Here is a 21,434-nt window from a genome sequence, read left to right as displayed (position 1 = left end):
TACAACACCATTATAATGCCCTTTCAATTCCAGGCACTTCTAACATGTACTTTTAGGGCAACATACAAAGTCAACCTTTTCTAGGGTTTTTTCAACAAAAAAACGGCCATACCAACCATCTCCCACTTAGAGACTGATCAGGCTCCACACCAAACATTGCACCACTCATTAATTTCATGGTAAATATGAAATTTATAAGCCTGTACAAGTATCAGTATTTTTTTTAGCATTTTTGTCTTAGTACTAATTATCTAGAGAATACTCCTTTAGTTTGATACTTCTATATACTTGTTTGCTTGATCTCCTTGCACTAAAGTCAATTATCTATTTGCATAAAATTTTCATTATCAATAGGTGTCAACTAATCTAGTTCTATTATAGGTACCTTTGCATTATTTAATATGTCCTCGCTATAGGTATACACATAACCACATAAAAGAGTTGGTCATCTAATGCAAAGAAACTTAATAGGATTCCCTTCTATGACACTTATTTAGCTTTATTTTATATTTGTTTCTCAAATCCTATTCATATCCAAAATTTATTTTCTTTCTATCAATTTTCACTTATTAATTAGAATAGGACAATGTTGGACTCTATAGTAGTCTATGTTCTACATTATTTGTAAGAATAGTGTGTACTTTGTTAGTTTAGTATTAGGTTTATTATAGATGGGGAAGACAACATTCTCCAAACGTTCCTCTAATATTAATATTTATGGTTGTTAGGTTGTAATTTTGGGTAAGAAACAAAAGAACTATGTGTGTGTGTTCTACTTACAATCCAAATAAGCATAACCCTTTCCATACGAAATAGGCTCAAATTAGATACATGTCTTTTATTGAGGATGCTCATGAGAGCCATGTTGATGATATTTATTGAAAGGTAGTTAAGATTTGAAGCTCTTCTTTTCATTATAACCATCAAAATAATGATAAAGATGTATGGTATAGCAAGGATTCTAATGAATTTTTTCTAGCATTCATAATTGCAGGGATGGATGTGCAAAGGTTGAACTATTATGCTTTATTCCACTTGATAATAAAGGTGCTTATAACTCTATTGTAAACATATGTGTAGATGAAGATGGCATTGAAGGGTAAACATCCATGAGCAATTAGGCATATCAAATTGGGATATAGACACTAACTTATAGCCCCATAACTTCTATGGTTTAAAGTAAATAGATTGATAAGAAAGATGGAGCAACATTATCCTTACTCTTGAAAGTAAATGTGTTTGATATGAATGTTAATCTATGAACATATTTCATGAGAATAGATTTTATCTTGAAAATGAAAGACAACAAAAAATATTAATGCTCTTATCCTTACAAGGAATCTTTAAGCCTTTTCTCCTCCACTCAATGAAATTATTGATTTGGATCAACTCTTTGATACACATAGTTTTACTTATATTTGAAACAATAAATGTAATTTTGTCAACACTTTAATATTTATAGAATTTGGCCTTGAGTCTTTGCAATATTGGACTAATTATCACAACTGACTAAAATTATAAGTTGAATATGTAATTTGTTGAGATAACGTACTTATGCTTTGTGTGAATTTGTATGAAACTCTACATGTAGATCAACGAACGTAAGTAAATTTAATGTAAATTATCATATCAATGCTTTTGATTTAGCTTATTTTTTTGATGAATATAAAATAGAGAGAATTTTTTAATGATTTAGTCTTCTCATGAGGTGTCTTACTCTTTTAATTATGCAATAATGATGTGATTATTGACTCAGAATATGTTTATGATTCAAGAATAAAGGATTATTTCAACATTGGTGATGCTAATGTATACCAACCCAACATAATATCTATGAACACGATGAAAACGACAATGGTTATGAATCCTTCAACCTTGTTACATGCTATTTACCAACCCAAAGGCATGGTCCTCTTTCACATAAGAGTGAGTATTTATATGGGATATAGATAAATGCATAGGTATAGATAATCTTTAACGTCTAAATGAACCTACTAATCAACCTATTGTAGCCCTACATAATTGAGTCCCTAACTTTGAGAATTTTAAGTTTAGATATTAAATAAAAAAATTCGACGTATACGATCACAAGTATATTTCTTTACACCCTATGTGTTAGAAGCATTCTCTTTCCACTTTGGTTCACTTAAGAAAGTCTAAAGATGTAATTGTTATGTAGTCACGCACAGCCTATATGATAGTTGAGATGGACCTAGATCATGTCTTATTTCTTATGGTTAGAATTCTAAACCCACGAAAAGTCTTTTCCTCTTTCTCTATGTACTAGTCACCCACCTATGCATGTATCAAAGAAACATTTTGTGTTGCAATCAATCAATGAGTCTATTATCTCCTTTATGATGGGTATAATAATCATTCAGCTTGTATATCACAAGGGTAAGAATGCATTTTTAAGATTACCATTGAATTATGGTGCAAGCATTTATCTACAAATATATCTTTCATAGGGCCCTTGCAGTCATACAATTCCATATTTGTTTTTTCTTCATCTCTTTGGTTGTAAGTTGTGGATCTCTTTATTTTGTCCTACTTTTGTTGCCTACGTCGATGGTTATATATATTTTTATTTATTTTTTATTATCACGATTTCTCCATTGTCACTTTCTTATCTTAGTTTGCATTCTAGAGGCTTTCTAGTTTCTTGCGATACCCACCATGTGTACTCATCCCAAGCTAGAGCCAATCTTGGTAAACACGCTATTTAAAAATGTGTTCTTCCCTTGTACCCATGTTCACCCTATGGTGATAATAATGATAATTCAGTCAATTACAATTTTTAATTATAGGTGTTCCTGTACAATTTTTTCGTTATTGAACATTGATATTTTTATTATTAGCTTGGTAGTGGTTTCTTTTGTTTCATTACCTTTTGCTTGTAAGTGCAATGTGTGTCTTGTCATTGGGGGTAAGTCATGCTCTGGGTCAGGAATTTGAATTCAGGCATCAAAACTGTAGGTTAATGTTAGAATTGTTGGAGAATTGTTCAGTGATGTAAAATTTGTCAAAGTTATCAAAGTTGTCATAAAAATTACAAACATGAAGAAAGGTTGCAAAATGTTGAAATAGAAATTTCACTTGTGGTTCCGTCAGAAATTGCGAGTGTTTCATGTGAATCATACTTTATAGTGTTGAGGTTGTCAAGGTTGAAACGTTCCATTTTGTCTAAATGTTGAGCAACCTAGAGATTTTAGCACTAAGGCAGGTAGAGGTAGGGGTAAATGTTAATCAAGTGCTAATCATCAACAAAATCTGAGTCTCGCAAGGCACTGGTCAATGCAAAAATGATTTGAACTCCAACTTGTGCAATTGTAAAAGTGATCTATAGTCTGATTCACAATAATGCAACATGAACTCCGACCTGTCTTGAGTCGATGCACAAACTCAGCAAACTTCGCTTTCGCCATGCTTAGTGCAAAATGATCTTAAACTCTGATCTTTTGTCAATGCAAATCCAGCTTAAACTCCAGAGAGGATCAATACACAACTTTTGTTTAATTCCGACCAGCCCCAGTGAAAATCTCCTTCAAAGTCCGACTTCATCAAATGCAAATTATCTGAGACGTCCACCATTAAGAGGAACATTGTTGTCAGGAGTATGGATGGGTGTCAAGCTGAATGTAAGTCTAACTAGCCAGGGGAAGGAAGAAAATGCTGATCAGCTTAAGTCTCCGCCTTAGAAAAGGTTGAACTAGACCTACTCCGATCAAGAAAGAATCACATACAAATGCAGAGAAAACACATAATAATGGACAGAAAACAGCAGAAAGAGTAATAGACACAACAAAGAACTCAAGACACATGATTAACGTGGTTCATCTCTAAGTGGCTACGTCCACCAGAAACACAAGGAAAATTCTTATTGACTAATATCCAATTACACAGAACATTAGGTATGGGCTGCACACAGCCATTTATATAAACATATCAAATATGAAATGAAGAGTCTTCTGGGTTAGACAAACAGCCATGTGACTGTTGGGCTTCATATACCCAACAATCTCCCCTATGAAGTCCAACCGGCACAACCTATAACATTACTTGCATCTCCATTCCAAGGCTCATACTACAACCAGTTCTTAAGAAGATTTAAATTTCGCCAAACTCTATTCATGAACAGTGCAAATTAATCTTCTCCAAGTCAGATCAGAGTTAAAAACATATTCTCTAACTACTTCATTTGGTAATCCATAATCAGGAACACTACTATCAACAGATACATAATACACTCCTCCATCAAAATCTCTTGCTTTTGTGCTCCCCCGTAATAGAATATCTAGAAGATCACCATTATTAGATTTTAATACCCAAATATAAAACTCTTGTACAGGTGTGAATAGTCTACAAACATCACTCCCAATTCTCACGGTTGCCTCATTGAATGAATTTGTTGTATTTTGTGCAAAAACTTGTGCAGTACCTGCAATCAATGCATTCCACTCCGCCTCTATTTTTGCAATCTAGAGCAATAAATCGTCACTCTTTTGTTCTTTTTGAAATTCATTTTACTCAAAGACCTTATCCTTAACCTTTCCAAAGTCTTCTGGATCTTGTGCAGCCTTGAGCCAGAGGCTCTCTCCCGCCTCCGTGAGCTCTATAATCCTTGCGCTCCTGGGATATTCAATCTCCAAGCACCCTGAATCCTCTTGTGGATTCTTTCCACCAAAGAAAGGATTTTCTATCAACAAGGCATACATTTTTGTGAGGAAAGAGTCCTCAGTTAGGAGCTTCCCATCACTTTCCTCTTGTTGAAATACAGTCTCTTTAGAAAAATCCCATTCTTTCTCAAAGTTATCTTTTCCAATATTCATGATGCGACACAAAACCATCAACTTTTGGTCAATAGAAATCAGTTTGTCGGTGAGTAGGAGATTCTCTTCCTTCAACCTCATAAATTTTTCTTTTTCATAATCCTCCTGAGTCTTGGTCTCAACCAGAGAAACGGGACTCGCCCGGACTCGCCCAAACTCAGCGAGTCCGAGTACGAGTCATGCTCAACGAGTCCTAGGGACTCGGACTCGGACTCGTCCGAGTCTGGGGAGTAAACTCGCCAGACTCGCCGAGTTGGCGAGTAAACTCGCCAGACTCGCCGAGTTGGCGAGTTTGGCTCAAAATCACCAAACTCGGCAAGTCCTGAGCCCCAGACTCGGCTACTGGCTGGGTTAATAAAATGACAAAAAAAAAACATTTTAAAAAGTTTTTTTTAAAAGTAATAAGTCTTTTTGGAAGGGTCCGGAGCGAAATTTGACATTTTGGTCTCTCCATCAGGATTATTTTATGGAATATAACATTTAAGTATATTGGTTTTTCTTATACTTTAAGTTATATTCCATATATACTGTCAGGATGTTTGAGAGTGGTTTCGAGCCTCCAGGAGTTATATTGCAAAATCTAGTTTTTGGAGGATTCTTCAGTTTTCCAGACTTAGTCAAATTTCAGGATCAGGACATTCCAGACTTAGCCAAATTTCAGGGCATTTGAAGATCACAATGACATTCCAGACTTTATCACTCACCAACTTGACCTAGCTTGGACCTTCAAGAATGATAATCACTCACCAAGCAAGACCCAATTAGCAACAAGAGCAAAACTAGGCCCTAAGGAAGACTCTCAAAGAAACCCTAGTTCAGACTTGTAATAAGTTTTTTTGGCCTCACTGGGCGCTGCCCCTCGACCTCGCCCCGTATCGTGACAGGGAGCGAGCAAGGGGCGCTGCCCCCAAACCCCCATTGAAAAATATGGGGGGAAACTGCATCGATAGAAGTAGAGAAAATTTAACCTCCAAGTCTGAAACTGATTGGATCGACCAGGTAGATATAGAGGTTGAGACTGTAGCCATGGCAGAGGAGGAGCGGAGAGCACGAGCACAGACAGGAAATTCAGAGGCAGATAGTGACATGGATGTTCCTGATGTTGGTGAGCATGGCATGGTGTCATGGGAAGCGGCTATGGCAGTCGAACCATCCAGGACCTACCTTAGACGCCTTCGCAGGGTGCCGGGGACGGAGGGTGCAGGCTCCTCTGAGCCATAGACTTTTAGTTGTATTTACCTTTGGTATTTGTATGAAACATTTGATGATGATCATATGATGACATGGATTTTTTATTCCATGAGTTTTGTAATATTGTATACATTTGACAATATTTATATATCTATGTTTGTTATTTTCTTCAGCTACAATTTGCGTTTATGCTTATGTGATTGATGTATACTTGTGTATGTAATCAAATGAGCTAAGTTTGATGATGTTATTATGTCTTTAAGGTGTATTCAATAAAGGGTGTCTGAAACAAGTTTTAAATATTTAAAAATCTCTAAATTTCTTGAGTTTTTCACTATCCCGAGTCCAACTGAGGTTGGAGCTGAGTCTGACGCTGAGTCCCGAGTCCGAGTCCGAGTCGGCCTTGCCGAGTCCCGTTTCTTTGGTCTCAACCTCATCAACTTCATCCTCACTTGCTTCAGCATCTTCCTCTTCAGTGTCCTCTTCTTTAGTCGAATCAAGAAAATCTTCAAACAACGAATACTTCAAACCCTCTTCTTCTTCAACCGAAGTCTCCTCATTTTTCCAACCATCCCACCAATGAACATGGTGTTTTGTTTTAACTTTTGCTTGCACAATTTTACTCTCCACCGAGTCTAAATTTGCAAGAAAATCTTTGATGACTGGATCGGTGTCTTCATCTTTTGGCTATCTTTTAGCCTTCTCGAGAAACCAACAATTTCTTTTGACGTGGCCTCGCTTGCCACAATACCAGCAACTAATTTCCCTAACTTCGAACTTCTGCATCTTCTCAAGAATTTTCAATCCTTTATCTATCTACCTTTCCATCTTTGCTCAATCACTTCACCTAAGCTCTGATACCAATTGTTAGTTTAAAAAACGAGCAGGGAAAACACATAATAATGAACAGAAAATAGCAGAAAGAATAATAGACACAACAAAAAACTCAAGGCACAAGATTAACGTGGTTCACCACTAAGTGGCTACGTCCACCAGAAACGCAGAGAGAATTCTTATTAACTAATATCCAATTACACAGTACATCATGTATGGGCTGCACACAACCATTTATATAAAAATATCAAATATGAAATGAAGAGTCTTCTGGAGAAGACAAACAGCCATGTGACTATTGGACTTCATATACCCAACACATTGTTGTCAGGAGTATAGACGGGTGTCAAGCCGAATGTAAGTCTAACTAGCCAAGGGAAGGAAGAAAATGCTGATCAGCTTAAGTCTCCGCCTTAGAAAATGTTAAACTAGACCTACTCCGATCAAGAAAGAATCACATACAAATGCAAGAATGATTTGAGTGTCGACTCGTCACATCAGCTTAAGTCTCCGCCTTAGAAAATGTTGAACTAGACCTACTCCGATCAAGAAAGAATCACATACAAATGCAAGAATGATTTGAGTGTCGACTCGTCACATCAGCTTAAGTCTCCGCCTTAGAAAATGTTGAACTAGACCTACTCCGATCAAGAAAGAATCACATACAAATGCAAGAATGATTTGAGTGTCGACTTGTCACATTGCAAAAATACGGAGACAAGAGGGCAATGTTTGAATCATTCAAACTCCGACCTGGACCTGATGCAAGACTTGAAATAAAGTCCACCCAACGTGTTGTTAGAATGCATGAACTGATATAAAGTCCACCAATCTAAAGGTGGCAAGCAATAAGGTTGATTGTTACACAGCGAATCTGATTAATGGCTATCAACTTGTGCATTCAAACAAATTCAAATCAGACATAAAGAGGAAATTCAATCATACTTGAGACGCCCTCAATGCCAACCTGATTTAAGTCTTGAAACCAAACAGGAGAATACGAATTTGTTAAAGTAAATGCTACATTTGGAGGAGTGAATCGAATTTCTGAGTTTGTTAGGATCTGATTTTAGTAAGTTTTTTGTGCATTAAGGTTAAAATCGGAATTGAGAATATTATTTTCTAAGAAAGAGTAAAGGTCTGAGAGCATGATTAAGGAGGTATTAAATGCTTTTACATGATTCTGGAGTTTCTAATGTGTTCTCTTTCCAGGTTTGATAGGAGTAAAGCACATACAAAGTGGAAAGAAGGCTCACACTTCAATGCAAAGTTTTCCTAAACTCCGACTTGGGAGTGCAAATTCGCAGTTGTAGTAATCTAAATAATTGTAAAGTGGATGTTGAATTGTGATTATGTTTGAACGTTTTGATTCTTATTTATGCGTAGTGAATGGTGTAGCAAATGGGAAAGCCGACCTACCAAAAAAAGAAAAATCAAATAAACCTCCCGAAAAAGTGAAAAACGTGAATGTAAGCATGAGCCGACTTGTTCTTGTGTACATGTAAATTCCGCCCGGTCACGTGTTCAAGAAGCTTATCATAATGCACTCTAAGATATGAAAGAAAAGTAAATCCTAATGGGATCGGCTGGAGGAATTATGCAAGAAATCCCCATAAACCCGCTATACACACTACATATCCTTATGCACTCAAAAAAAGGCAATGCATTAGTTAAGCATCAAGTTGGCCAACCTTAGTTGAAGGGTTTTAAATGAAATGTGAAATCAAAGAGAGGCTGACCCCTTTGTCAAAAGGATAGGTGTTTACAAAAGACATATAAAGAAACAAACCTTCAGTTCAGATTCAGCATTTAAATTGAAATCGCAATCTCCAAGTACAATTAGAACAAGAAACTGCAAATTCATGAGCAGAAAAGAGAATTTCACGAAAAAGTACGAATACTAGAAGCGAGTTTCATGGAGGAGATAAGAATTCAGACAGGGATGCGCGAATTTGAACAGTAGAATTAGATCATAGCAAACTTTAAATCAGAATTACAAGTAAACTCCAGATCAAAATCAGAACCGAATCATTGTCAAGAGTTAGATCATGTTCTTTTGCATTCAAAATCAGACATGATTCCCTTCTATCATTTGCCTTACTTGAGTCTTGAAACTTTCATTTTATTGTGATCTTAGGGTTTCATTCACTATCCAAAGTATTTCTTTATTTTTCAGATATGAAGGATTTCAACCACAAAAGATTGATAAAGGACATCACAGCGTGGGGATGCTTGATGCAGAGAGTTGGCAGCAGTAGGGTGATAAACCCACCTACACACCTTGGACTTTTGTCCCTTGAGTCTCTCTCAAGGATACATCCACACCTCAAGTGTGAAATCGGACTCTTGCCCCGAACAAGGGATGGCGCAACACTTCTACACACTTCCCAAGGCCCTCCACAATGATACTTTGGAGCACAAGGCAAATATTGGCTTTTGAGGCTTAAATAGGCCTACCGGTTAGGCCTACTGGTTAGTAGCCCTATTTCACTGTCTATTTGAATTTTTCTCCAAATTATACCAAACAACACCCTAAACAAATTTAGGTTTCAGACACCCTTTTGAGATTACTATTAGATTCCAGAAGATTGGAATTCCCCCCTATTCCCGCACTCTTCAACACCTACTTGGGTCACAGGCCTAATTGATCAAGTTAGATCGGTTTTGCAAAGGAGGTATATGAGAATGGGATCACAAGAAGGTTCCAACTCTTCAGAAGGTTTCTTCTATGCCTAACTACTCCAATTGCATAAATTCGACTCATCATCTCATCATTACTCATAGTATGCTCAATGAAACTTATCTATTCTAATCTAAACCCTCAAATAGTTTAGACTAGGGCTTGGTGGCAAGGTTACCAACCAACTTCTCTAACCTCGCCCCTCTAGAATCTCAAAATACATACCCCTAACTTGCATTCTACCAATGGCCATTGGATCCCAATGAGTAGATTGCAAGTTAGGGTCCCATTTGCATTGTAACCCTTGAAAATGGAGGGTTTCAGACCTGCAGATGGTAAAACGCTTATAACTTCCACTAAAATTCACTTCAAGAGGTCAGGCCAAATGCATTGGAAGGTTATTTCAGGTCTCTTTCTAACAAAATAAAAAATTTATCAGTAGATCTCACACCATGTACGGACAGTACGGAAAAATGTCATTGTTATGGCAAAATCAGACTTGTTCCATTCAATTTCTCCACCAAACTTTACAAAACTCTCAACTCTCAACTCTCCCATGGTTGTCCAAGCATATATAAACCTTTTCCAACATCCATAACTAACTTTTGAATAGTTAAGACCGTTGGAGAAGTAGTTGGCATCCTACCGGCAACTTTGAAAAGTTGTTTGAGAACAAATGCAACATTTTGCAACTTAGGACACCATTGGTTATTAACCACTTAGACCTTATGGAAACACATCCAAGGTCATTATTTGTCAATTTTAGACTCCAAGCACCTAAGACAACATCCTAAACACACCAACATTGAAAATCCAAATTCCAAGCCTTCATGGCCTAATAGACCTCTAGGTTTATATGCTCAACTAAGAGATTATTGACCATACAAATAGGCACTCAATTACATCAAGGGTGATCATTGATCCAACCCATTATTACATCACAAATGAACATGTAGACACCACCATGTGCTTGAAATAGAGGTGTAGTAGAAGGTGCTTTGCACCAATTCTCAAGGTCGAGCATTTGAGTTTTACATTCAAACAAAAGAAGGATGCACATCCAAGGACTAAGGTTTACATTTCATGATAAGATCAAGAGTCACCATCATAACAACATCAAAGGGCGCAACTTTGCAAAATGGATTTTACAAACACATTGCAAGGGATCAAGGCTTGGAGCAACGGTAATGCAAGACAAAAAAATCAAGACACTCAAAGGAGGTTGGCATCAAGATCTACAACTTTATGGAGTAGACCTCAAGGCGTCTAAGAGAGAGAAATCGCTTACACATGCAAAGAAGTATATCAAGCAAAATCAAATAATGCAAGAACAAATTTAAGAGATAATAAAGACAAAAAAATCTCCAAACATGAAGATTTTCTATGCATGTTGAGGTGGCATCATACCCATTATTGACCAATCAAGTTCTTCCAAGTCAACACATCCAGATACGATGAACGTGATTCATCCAAAGGTGTAGCAAGTGACACATGGCAATTTGTCAAATATTATTTCTTATCCCTAACCTCAGTTCCTTTTGGTTAAAATTGAAGATGGACATGTGTCAAATTTAATGCAATTTTCTCATTGGCCAAAGAAGAGTTTGTTTTAACAAACCCTAGTTAGCGTTTGTTTGTAGTACCTTGGCCATTGATTTGAAAATTAATCCTAACCCTTGAATTATAATAGGGATCTCAATAAAAGGCCTATCATTTTCATTTGTAAAGGTTAATATTTAGTAGCGAAGCAGTTACATAATAGTTAGCAATATTGTAGGAGGAAGCTTGAAATTGTTGCCAAATTATGTTGAAATCAATTCATTACTTTCATTGAAGTTATGGTTGATGTATGTGTTGTGTTTCTACATTTTGCATGGTTCCTTGTTGCTTCGCAAGATTAATTATAGCTCATTGATTATGATAGAGAAGCGTGATGATATTTGATGAATCACTTGGTTCATACGATTTACACCTTGTTGATTGCAAGTTGTAGTGCATGCTTACTCTAAACTTAATTATTTTTGTGGCTAAGTTTGATTGTGAATACTTCATTTGGAATGAATCATTATTAGGTCTTTGAATGGATTGTTTACAATATGAAGACCTATAATTACCTTAGGAGATCACACTCTCTCTATGGTTTTATGAGCTATCTCAAGTTAAGTAGAAAGTAGTTTCATGAAGGATTTGTCTATCAAAGCATCATTCCTTATTGTAACTGTCCTTGGGAGTTAGGGGTAGTATAGGCTTTTTAAACCCTTATCTCTTTTATCTTTATTTTCCAAGTCAGTTAGAGTTTGACAGATTTCAAACAAAACATAAGTCCCTTTGTGATTCCAAAAAAATCACATCAATTTCATTAAGTCTATTCACAACAATTAAGTCACATAGTTCACATTGTAAACCCTGAAGTCATCTCATTCGATCACATTGAAAATTGTTTGTTCATGAGAGAATAGAATACCTTAATATTTTATTTTGTATTCAAGATACATAAAAAATACACCACTGATTTGAGCTAGTAGGTCACCCCTACCTTTACACCCCAGCTAGTCACAATTATTTTATATAATCCCTCCATCTTATTGATCCATCACATAACACTCTTTACGTACCTCTGCACACTATTCAAGAGGCCACATCTTATACTACACAAAAACTAAACATTGAAAAGGTATCTCTTGTTTTGACACTATAAGTTGGTTGTTTAATCAACGCCTCTTGTCTTAATAGCCATTTAATCACCTCTGACATGCTAAATATTTCCTTCAATCTATGTCCTCTATATTGGTCTTGAGTATCTATGCTAGAGGAATGGAACCAAGTGTACACCCTGAACAAACTTCTTAATGGCCTTGATTGGAGGAAGACCTCCCACCATATTCTTCTTATTCAACAAGGTTAGCCCTTGAAAATTCAGATGACCATATCGTTGATGCCATAACCATGAATCATCTATGGTTGATTTGGGTGTATGCAACTTACTAGAAACCAATTTGAGAGGAAACAATCTATTCTCTGTCATATAAGTTTTTGCTACAAGATGATGATTATTGGATTTACCAAAGATTTTATAGCAGCTATCTTCAAATACAACTTTATAGTTCTTTTCTAGAAGTGGTCCTACACTCAATAGACTATGTTGTAACTCTGGCACAAAGAAAGTATTATGTATATGTGTAGTGTCTTTGTGCTTAGTCTTGACTACAAGGGTACCTTTTCCCACTACATCAACCTCCTTATCATCTCCAAATTTAACTTTACTTCTCATTGAATCATCTAATTTGACAAAGAAATCAAATTTACCTGTCATCTGATTGGAACAACCGCTATCTAAGAACCAAACATCCTCTTGGGGTTCTTTTGCCAAATTGCATGCAAAGAATGTAGAATTCTTTGCGTCAAAAGACTCTTCTACATAACTAGTTCAACTTATTCAAGTCAAATTTCTTCTTCCTGCACTCAGATTCATAGTGCCCATATCTTTCACAATATCTGCACTATATACTCCTATCAAGAGAACTTCATCCTCTTCCTCTATTATTTCCTCTTCTTCTTCCTCTGTTATTTTCAAAAGATTCACCTTGAAATTTAGCAGTGTGAGAGGGAGGAGATCTGTAATTTTCCTCAATATTCATAAAAGATTGGAAAGCTTGCACAAAAATTTCCATAGAACGTTGCATACGCTCTTCACTTTCTTCAATAGCAATTACTACAGGGTCAAATTTAGGAGGAAGAGACCTCAAAATTTTTTTTACTATTTTCTAGTCTTATATAGTTTCACCTTGTGTTAAGCTGATTCACAATACCATGAGTCCTAGTAATAAATTCATGAATGGACTCGGATTCCTTCATCCTCAAATTTTCAAATTCTCTTTGAAAAGTTTGAAGTCTTACCAATTTGATTTTGTCTGTACCTTGGTATGCAGTTTTGTAGAACCTCCCATGCATCTTTTGATTTTGTCATACTGGCAATTCGAGGAAAAATTGAAACATCCAAGGCAGATTGAATGGTGAAAAGAGATTTGTTATCCTTCTTTCTATCTTCTTTCAGTTAAGCTTTCTATTGTGGTGTCCATGTATTTAATGTATTCTAATCAATAGGTTCTTGGTATCCACCTTCCATAATTCCCAAAAAATTTGGGATAATAGTAGGGTCTTCATCTTGATACTCCAATAATCATAATTTTCTCTAGTAAATAACGGAAACTGAAATGCTAAACCTTTTCCATTAGCCATTTGAAGATAACTGTTGCTCCAATCTTGTTACCTACAAAATCAGAAATCTTGCAACTTTCTCTGATAACAAATGAAAGATTGTACAATTAAGAAAATACACAGAAAAGAAAACTGAAAAGAAAAAGACTGCAAACTATTTTATAAAACTGATATTGAAAACTTGAACTACAATTACAATAGCAGAGTACTACATTTTAAAGACTTTGCCTTCTTCCTTAAGGAAGGATTAAAACAAAAAAGAAAAAAAACATAAAGCAAAAAAAATTAAATAAAAAATAGCAGAAAACTAAAATAGTTTTCTTCCCTAAGCATTCAGCAGCGATTACAAGGCATGAACTAAAAAGCAGAAATAAAGCAGTTTTAATGAAAGAAAGCAGAGATCCTTCTCCAACACGACATATCCCTCCAGCACATCATTCATCCATATCTTCATACTTGGTTTAAGCAATTTAATTCTTTACTTCAGAAGAAAATGGCAACATTAATATATTTCCGCTCAGGAATGATTTTTTTTTGCCAAACATAAAGTATGGCTTCAATCAAGCCGGTGTGCACGTATGTTGAGAACTAATGCTGAACTCTCAGCTTACTGGAAGTTCCAGCGTAACACTCAACATTCACCGCATGGTTCAAATCTGTGATCATCCTTATTAGTTCCTACTCCGCATGGAATTATTGGCAAGGGTTTCCATTAAACTGTTATTAAACCTTTTTCTCACAGCCAATAACATCGCTTAAATTTCCCTGTCCAAAACTTTAATTCAATGTTCCCAACAGACATGTGATCGAGCTTTAGCAGCTGTCTATCAAATTTTAATTATTTACTATTAAAAATTCATTTTGTGAGTTTTTTATTGGAAGATACAGAGGTTCACATTTGACCATGCCAGAGACTGCACGACTATCCAAGATAGTTGGCTGACAAAACAGGTGTGTTGGAGCTTTCACTTTTGGGGCTTAGCGTATGTGCAGGAGGCTGCAGGTAATTAATCATGGTGGCTAGGTGGCATTTGCAAGCAATCCATGTGCCTTGTCTCTCTGCTATTATGATGAAGAATAGATTGAAGCAATGCTTGTGGAGAGGATCATTTTATCTCTGCCCATCTTTCGACTGAATCACCCGCTGGATCGACTGCTTAATCTGTTGTGTAAGGAACTGGGTCAAGGTCAACGAAACGTGCTTAAACTGATGCTCCTGCTCCGTTAGTTAGTTACTTTGCTCTAGCTTTTGGCTTAGCTACCTATGCCTCTGCTTATGGATATACTACTGTAAGGTATGCTACTGGATATGCTGCTTATGGGTATGCTTTTCGAACTAATAAGAAGTTAAGATGTTCATCTATATACATTGCTAAAATATTTCAATTTTGTATATATTCAATTAAAAAGTTAATTTTAATTATTTTTTATAAAACTAAATGCTCCAATCTTATTTCATATAAGCTTAATCTAATTCATATTATCTAAATTATTGTACTCCTAAATTAATCAATTCACAAAATTGAGAACATTCTAATAGTTTGATAGCTGACACTTCAATCAGATGGTATACAAATTATTCTTTTATTATAAAATTTTGTATGTTATAAGAATTATATTTTGGGGACGGGTAGTTGTACTTTGTTTGACTTTGAGAATAATAAATACCTAATTATTTCTTGATAGTTATTTGTAAGTTATCAAAGCTTTGAATCACTCTAATCTTTAATGACTAACTATAATTGACAGAAAATCACCACACCATGAAAGCTTTGAATCTGAATCAGTCTGATATATATAACCTATTAGGAATTAAAGCAAGTCACCAGACAGAGAGGCTTTCAATTTGAATAAGTCTCAGATGTAAAAAGCTAACTATAGTTAACAACAAAACACTGCACCATGAAACCTGTCAATCGGAATCTTCCAGACATAACAGTAACTCACAACAAATCACCACACTTTGAAAGTTTGCAAGAGAATCGGACAGAACTTTGAAATTAGATTGTATTTTAATTATCAGTTTTTTTTAATAATGAAAATAGTTTATAGTTTATTGGTTTAATCAATTATCTGTTGGTGTGAGGTTTTATTTATTTTTAAATAGTTGTTGATGATAGTTTCTTTGATTATTGATAAAAAAAATTGTTTCTAATTTCTATTTGTTTGAAGGAGGCTTCTCTTAAAGAGAAAGCTATAAATTCCCTACCAAACCCCACAACGTTACTTGGTCTTATCCAGAAAAGGATACTGAGAGCTTCTCTGCTTATGGTAGCCTGTGCTTATACTTCTTTACATTGGCATGTACCTAGCAGTTGCAGCTATAACATAAACAACAACCTGACTTCTCCTTACAATACTACCATTCTTAGAACAAAACAAATCCACGGTCACCGTTGCACTATTAGGCAAGAACTAAGCTTCCCTGCAGCCCTTGTTATTTTTAGAGAGACAACTTTCTAGATTTACTTAGCTGTTTTTTAGTTGTGCGAATTATCTCCAATATTTTTTAGTGTAGAAGTTAGACTGTGAGTTAGCATTTCTCTCCAAAGTTTGTTTCACATGTTTTCTGGTTCTCTATTTTTAGGCAGAGTCTTTTATTTAATAAGCAGCGTCTCTATTGTTTTGACAATCCTGTGAGGAGTATAAACTAGAAGAAAATTTTGAAGAATGATTTGAATTAGAAGTAGCCACAAAATTGTTACTTAGGCAAAGTTGTTCTATTTTTAGGCTCTAGCATATCATCATCCTTTGTAGTCTTAGGCTCTATTGGGATGACTTTATATTCTCCTACAAAGGTAGGTGTAAAATCCAAGGACTCCCAATCATCTTCTAAGAGTACCTATTCGAATGAAAAAGTATCTTCAAGAGGAGATGGTGTTTCAACTTGAAGTGGAGGAGTAGAAGAATGTAAAGGCGATTTAGAATTAGATGAGGTTTGTAAGCAAGATTCTAAAATTGTGTTAGCATGTAAAGTATATATCTAAAAGTCATAAATAAATTTGACTTAGCAATCAAAAGTTGAAGGAATAGCTTGCATAGTATGAATCCAAGGTCTTCCTAGAAAAAGGTTATAAGTTTATCGGGCATGAATTGGATAGATGCAGGTAAAATAATAGGTCCTCCTTGAATAGGCAAGGTTATAGTACCTAAGGCTTCCCTAGCAGCATTGTCAAAGCCACAAATAGAATGAGATTTATGTTGAATAAGAGAAGTGTCAACTTTAATCTTTTGCAACAAATCAATGCTACAAACATCAAGGCTAGATCCATTGTCCACTAAGGTTTGTCTTATTGCATTAACATTATTAAGGACAACAATCATAAGAGGATCATATTTATTTTGAATCTCCTTAGGAGATAAGTCATTTTGAGAGAACACAATTTCACCTTTAGGTGCCTTCATAGAATCAATCAAAGAAGTCATATTATTAGGTGTCATAGTAGGTGGAACATCAAAGTTCTTGAAAGAATTTTTCAACATTCCATGATAGGTGGGTGAGGTTTGAATCGACTCCTAGACAAATATCTTTGTAGGAGTAGCTCAAAGTTTTTCAATAAGATCATATTCATGTCCAAGATATTTAGAGAGACATGGTATTGAAGGCAGTATTGGTTGAGAAATAGGAAGAGAATTTGGGATAATAGGAAGAGGATTAGGTTGCCTATTGTTCTTGTTTTATGTATGTGACCAACTGCATTATAACTTTTTTGAGTGATCTGTTTGACATATTAAGGACTTTTACTGGCATAACCTACTTTCACAATAATGACTTATTTTTTGGGAGTGCAAAATGTGTCATGATTATAACCACCTTTAACCACAATAACTGGTTTATTAAGAGGTTGAGAGGTTTGACGAGTACTACCACCCTTAGTAGTAATCACAGGATCATTACGAGTTTCATAACCATTTACATGTATCATATTCATCAAAGATGGTTTTCGAATATTTGACAAAAATATAGTAGAGCTGAAATCATCAAATGCTTCACAAAGAGGATCATCAACCTAAAGCACTTCTTCATGAATAGGATTATCTTCAGATTGAATAAAAGGGAAATCCGCATAGAGGGGATTGTTAGTGATATTGAAGCCTTGTAGCCCTAGAGCATTCTCTTGTTTCAAAGTATCCTTACAATCAAGGTACATTTTAGGAGAAATATCAATCAAAATGTCATCATGGATAGCATCAATTATGGAAGAGAGACAAGCACTAGTCATTAATGCTTCATCCTTTCTAGTGTAATCATCCTCTAATGTGTTCTTATGAATAAGAATTTTTAGGAGAGCCACAAATATCACTTATTAATATTTCATCTCTAGAGGGAAGGTTATTGAAATGAAAAGAAGGTATAGTATCACTAGGAAACATATCCATCATATCATCCTCTAGCACCAAATGATCTGCATGGGGGAGGTACACTCTCGGAGAAGGATCAACATCACTCTTAAAAGCTTCATCATTGAGAAGGAGATCTTTGAAATAAATATTAATAGTCTCTTCTTGAACTAGGATGTCCTCATGGGTAGGACCAAATTTGGGAGAGGAACAAGCATTATTTATTAATACTTTATCTTTAGAAGGGAGATCATTAATAAATGTGTTTTTTAAATCATCCTCTTACCACAAAATATCATTTGTAGGATCTTTAGGAGAGGGGTGAAGGGTCATAAGAAGGTCTAAGAAACTATCATAGTGCAAAGACAAGTCAGTCTAAGGGTTCCTTTTTTCTTTCTTTACAATTTCTACTGCAATGAAAGAAACAATGCAAAGAAAGAAAGAAAGAAAACTTAATGTCTATGTAATGAAGAAATTATGCAATTAACTAAGGCAAGCATATAAACTAACAAATGCAATTAATGAAAGTATATAAGTAGTGAATGAATGCATTCAATGTCATATAAAAATCAGATTAAGATCTCAAAATAAGAACTCCTGCAATTGTGAGAGCAGCCAAGTCCACCAAAATGTATAGTATAAAAATGAAACTGGGAAAAACATAAGATCAAGATCCACCTTCACACCAAAATTGGAATACAAAATCACCTAGAGGAGTGATTGTATTTGACTAACTCTTGTAATAGAGAGTCAAATCTCTCTTCCAGAGTTTCTATTCTCTTGCTACTATAAAAAAATCAATTATGGGGGTATGTTGAACTCATGCAAAGCTATGGCTAAGGTATGAAGAAAGTAAATACTTAAGTTGTTGTTAATGGCTGACAAATAATCCCTAATGTTGTAACAAACACAAAACTGAGTAGGAAATCTAATTATAGACTTGCAATTGCTATTTGAAGCTAATTTAGTAGGTCCAAGGTTCCCAAAATATCTTGGCCTTCTCAATATGAGCTGTTGTCAAAAAATTTAGAACTTGAAGTCATATGGAATTCACCCTTCATAACTACTAAAAAATGTTGAGTACCAAGGTGTGTAACGCCTTGGTCCAAGGACAGGGGTACCCCAGCCACACTGGTCCCTAAAAATCAAATCCAGATTCTAGGAGCATGTCTATATTATCCTCTTGATTCCTTCCAAGGTCTCTTGGCTCTTTCAGGTACCTTGAGCTGCACACAAGAGGAAAGGAAAGGTATTGTGGATAGGGGTTTGCTATTAATTGTAAACCTTGGGTTTGGAATTAATAGTATAATTGATTGAAATTTAAATTGAATAGAATTGAAAATATTGCCTTTTGAGGGAAAGGCTAGATTTGTTATTGAAATACTTGAATATCAATGATTTTACCTCCAATAGGTGATGCAATTCTCTTGAGATAAGTCCTCCATGTGTTGATGCAATAACAAGATAAATCACATAAAATTCATCATAAAATCCTAATTGCAACATAATATGAAGATTTTTTGATGTAGTGTGTTGCTCTTTGAATCAAATGTGCTCTTGAATTGTTGCTCTTGAGTTGGAATATTAGCATAATGATAGATAATAGTACATCTCGAAATTAATTGAGAGAGATGCCTTATAGAAGGATTTCATTATTGAAATCACCTGGCTGACTTAGATTTGATATATTTTCACATGGAGTCGGATTTGAATTAGATAAGACCACCAATGTATCCTCTTTAAATTCAGGGAAAAAAGTGCAGGACTAGGAGGGTAGGACGCCCTAGTCCCAATAGTATTTTTTTGACCTTCTAGGAATGAAAGATAATAGGGTTCTAATGTCGATTCCGGCTCAGTGGCTTAAACCATAATGTATAGATATGCATAATATGTCTTCAAAATTGAACTTGTGGTAAGATTAAGGAAAAATTAAGATATAATGATATAGGACACATATAATTAAGGGCCCAAATAAGAGTGTGATGATGTAGTAAAGCGGAATGAGAACAACAATATTAATTTAAATCAATAGAGTTCCCATAATGCATGGCAAAAAGAAAAATACTAAAATAGGTGCTACAACAAAGTGAAATTGGACACAGTAATAAAGTTCTAAAATTTAGAATGTTATGGAAACAAGTATTACAATGTTTGTTTTAGGCTTCACTACCCGAGGAAGCTCACTCCTTCTAGAAAGGACTTGCAAGCTAGGGCTCACTACCTTAGGGCGAGATACAATGAATAATGACTCGTTGAAGAGACTCAATGTCTAGTAGTAGAATACATAAGAATTATAGTAGAAAACATGCATACGAACTATTGTAGAAGAAGCATCTAACAAATGCTAAAGTTGCGATCCTCTTTTGTAGAAGAATTACTCTCTCATATGAATTTCAAACACTTTAAACAATTAAGTGAAGTATCACCAAATCATTCCACACATTAAATAACAACACCACAGACTCTACACCCTTCATAAATGATCCATCCTTCCTTATATATCCTCCACAACACCTCAGAACATCAATTATTTTGGCTCAAAAAGGACGTAAGAAATGAAATGTGTGACCTAAAATAAGTCGACCTCAAACACATACATGATCAACAAAAATAAGTTGGGGATCAACCGAAGACATAGTTGAATCCTAAACACATCTTAACATGTCCCTCACACCCACTAAAATAGGTGAGAGACAACAAAAAATGAAGGAACACACTTTCTCAGTCAAAATATCAGTACCACAGGCAAAACTACTAATTATTTGCAGTTATACCACTAGGGAGATACCAAAATCATTATGGAGACAAAAAATGAAAGCAAATTAAATAATATAAAACCATTCTGAAATCATCTCCTAAACAAATCAATCACTAAAATGCTAGCACAAAAGAGTAAGCTTATTGAACTAGTAAACACACTGTAGACTTAATAGACCGTGTCACATCAACATAATGAATATTCCACTGCAAAGCAACGACTCATCTGAAACTCACAATACTAAACTCTTACACAATCTTTAATATATTTTCAAATTCATACACGCATAACAATCACTATGGAAGAATGTGGAGCATCCTAGTGACTCAATAGAGACACATTACACAGTTAAATTGTAATCTAGAGAAAAAATACATATACCTCTTACAACACAAATGTGAATGACATCAAATCTAGTAAGTAGGAATATTTCACCCTAAAAATTTAGACTTAACAAACAACATATAACTAGAATATGCAATGCAGCTAGATGTGGATAAAATTACCAACTCCCAGTCATAGAGAAATGCACTACTCAATACGTAGACAAACGTTTTTAACAACAAAATTATGAAACCAATGT

The sequence above is a fragment of the Cryptomeria japonica genome, chromosome 5 (genome assembly GCF_030272615.1).
Source record: "Cryptomeria japonica chromosome 5, Sugi_1.0, whole genome shotgun sequence".
In the NCBI taxonomy this organism is placed as follows: domain Eukaryota; kingdom Viridiplantae; phylum Streptophyta; class Pinopsida; order Cupressales; family Cupressaceae; genus Cryptomeria; species Cryptomeria japonica.
The sequence above is the reverse complement of the archived record's forward strand: the minus strand, read 5'-3'. Positions refer to the sequence as shown.